General features: G+C 37.5%; 1 pseudogene; it reads left to right on the plus strand.

The window, feature by feature from the left end:
- The first annotated feature begins 214 nt into the window (after positions 1-214).
- Positions 215-713, plus strand: LOC123814135 (annotated as a pseudogene).
- Positions 714-3,427: the final 2,714 nt, after the last annotated feature.

The raw sequence follows: 3,427 nt of genomic DNA on the forward strand, positions 1-3,427 counted from the left end.
AGGCCTTTTCAAATGTAGGTGTAGAACTGGAGAAGAAGAGCTAGATTAGAAATAAAGATTTAAATATTATTATAAATTTGGTGGTTGGGATCAGTAGATGAAATCATTGAGGAACAAACTTTGTAAAACACTTTAAGGAAGATGGTCTAAGATTAAAATGAACTAGGCCTTGCAGACGACGCCACCGCTGCCTCTGACCTTCTGGCACTCAGTCATGGTCAACCCCACTGTGTTCTTCAACATCGCTGCTGACAGCGAGCCTTTGGGCTGCATCTCCTTCATGCTGTTTGCAGACAAAGCTCCAAAGACAGCAGAAACCTTTGTGTTGTGAGCACTGGGGAGAAAAGATTTGGTTATAAAGTCTCCTGCTTTCACAGAATTATTCCTGGATTTATGTGCCAGGGTGGTGACTTCACCAATCACAGTGGCACAGGTGGCAAAGCCCATCTACGGGGAGAAATTTGATGATGAGAATTTCATCCTGCAGCACACAGGTCCTGGTGTCTTGTCCCTGGCAAATGCTGGACCCAACACAAACAGTTCCCAGTTTTTCATCTGCACTGCCAAGAACAAGGGGCTGGACGGCAAGCATGCAGTGTTTGGGCAGGTGAAAGACACATGGATGTTGTGACAGCCATGGAGCGCTAGGGGTCCATGGAGCCAGTGGCAAGACCAGCAAGAAGATCACCATCACTGACTGTGGACAACTGTAATAAACTTGATTTGTGTTTTATCCTAACCACCAGACCGTCCCTTCTGTAGCTCAAGAGAGCAGCCCTTCACCCTCATCTGCTGGGAATGCTCTGTAATCTTCTTGCTCTCGCCACGGTTCATTGGGTTCCATGTTTTTGATACCTCTTCCAAGTCTAGTTTTCTGAGTTAAGTTTATGATTATAAAATAAAAACTAAACAACAAAAAATAAAAATAAATAAAATGCAATAATAGACTGAGTTTCAGACACAGTGGAAATAGCAGGAGGGTGTGCCATTTTGGAACTGAAGAAAGGAGCTCATGAACAAAGAAGATGAATAAACAGAAAGTGGTCAATAGTGCCAAATGCTGGAGACAAGCTCAGTTACACAAGGTGTGAGAGGTTGTCACTAGCCAATCAACGAGTGAGTTAATGGTAACATGAGTCAAGAGAAATTTCAGCGGAGTATTGGTGGTAGAAACCAAACTAAACTGGGCCAAGGAATAAAAATGAGGGAAGGAAAGAAAGGCAATAAGTAAAATGATTATGTTAACTAAGTTGGTTAGGAAGAAAAAAGAGAATAAAAAAGACAAAATAATAGAAATCGGGGGGAAATTGCTAAGGTATGTATGATACAGACAATAATTTCTCTCTTGCCAGTTTGTATTTTGAGTTTAACAAAATAATGTTGGTAAAGTACTTAGCAAAATGCCTGTCTATGATGAAAGTTCAATAAATTATATTCTTTGTTGTTTTTATTAATAACAATAATTATTTTTATATACTTAGTTAATGCTAATGTAGTTTATATCATGCTAAACCAAACACTCTCAGATGGTTTCAAGTACTAAGAGGCCAGTGACTCATATGTAGTGTGGAAATGTAGGTCAAAAAGGAGATGTTTACTTATTATAACCTTGGGCAGTTGAACTACACTGAGATTGTCCTGGAGAAATAAAATTGACATGAACATTTCTGAATCAAGTTTGCTGAAGAAGGTGTGGCACCATCTAAGGTAAGTTTACTTAGACTTTGAAATGAATTTAGTTAACAAAAAGGTTGTTTAGATAAAATAAAAATACATGTCTTGGATTATCATAATGGCAGTGCTCTCTATCCTTGTTCTAAAATACAGGAGTTAATTTCTAATGAGGAGCTATGTGCTTAGAAAAGCCCTTCTCAAAATATCCCAAATTTGTGAAGAAGGTTCTCAATTAAAGCCTCATCATCTTCTTTGTCCTTATAAAAAAAGAACAGAAAGAAACTCATTATATTCATTCCTAGACTTATTTACAAATCGTTCTTGGACCACAGAAATAGCACAGCAGTGAATTCATCATTTTAAGGAAATTCCCTACTTTGTTTCCTCTGCTTGAATGTAACACGTGTTTGTTCCACATTACTGAGCTTATAAATTCTTATGATTCCTTATTTGGAATTATCCCTGTGAGTCAAAACCAGACCATAAAATCTGCAATGGCACAGACTAAACACGAGGAGCAGGCTCCCATACCCTGACCAGAAGAAGAAAAACGTTCTCTCTTGCTCTAGTGACTTAGATGATAAATATTCTAGCACAAAATGAGGAAGAAACCTTAAACTTTTCTTATTCTTTATTCTTAACTTTGGATTGAATTCAATGTCAAGTTGATAAATATGAGTATTTTATCTTTTACTGTAGTAATTTTATATCTATTGTAAAATGATTTTCATTTATAACACTGTTATCATAAATAGGACTTTTTCTTCTGTCTTCCCATTTGCCCTATAAAGAAAACAAATATTCAAAGGAGCGATGTCATAAAGTGTCTGTGTGTGGTCTAGGGCCTGCTTAATGTAGAATCAAAAGACTCCGTGGGACTTTAAGAGATTTTTCTGTTCATTCCGCAAACTCCAGACAAGATTTCACCTAAACCCTCTTGGACAGACCATTTTATAAAGTGTCTAGATCAGGCATTTGAATAGTTATCCTAACCGCCAGTCATTTTATTTTCAGGTTTAAGTTTCTCTTAAAAATATCTCTGAAAATGAAATCCACATTCTGATGGTGGGCCTCACATGAGAACCTCTGGATATTCAATGCTTGCGATGCCTGGTTTTTAACACTTTTCCATCTTTGAATTATTGACTACACCAAATCAGTGATCCAATTGGATAATCAGATCCTTTAAATAGCAGCAGAATCTTCAAGATTGGCAAGGCAAAGAAAAACAGAGAAGCAAAGCCCAGTTTTTGTTACTGTGTGTGCGCTGCTCTGGGGCTGAGGAGGTGGGCATATAAAAAAAGAGTGAGAGCACAATATCTAAGTGTAGAAATAATAGTCTAAGCTTTTTAAATTGAGATTAAGGAATTTTAAGTAGAATAAGAATGTTTGTATGTCAGAGGCAGGATAGGTAATATTTGCAAGTTAATTAGATGGATACAGATAAATGGATAGAATGAGAGCACATTCATTTCTAAGAACATAAATGTGTGGCTTACTTGAGTGATTTGTAGGTAGCAAACTTATCGTGAGGTTTTGCTGTTAAAACATGGATGTGTATTCCTTCACAAAAGAACACAAAGTGCCCTCCAGTCTACCTGTTTAAGAAGTTGTGCTAAGAATCTGGCCAGGTAGGCAAAGGTGATCAAGTGGCCCACTTGCCTCTTTGAACTCTTACTGGTTGAGAGGCATTAACAGCTAAACTTCAAAGTCTACTGCTTCATCATTTTGTGGTCAGATCACTGTATTCAGC

Source organism: Phyllostomus hastatus, unplaced genomic scaffold (assembly GCF_019186645.2).
Source record: "Phyllostomus hastatus isolate PE091 unplaced genomic scaffold, TTU_PhHast_1.1 phas_contig_159, whole genome shotgun sequence".
Lineage (NCBI taxonomy): Eukaryota > Metazoa > Chordata > Mammalia > Chiroptera > Phyllostomidae > Phyllostomus > Phyllostomus hastatus.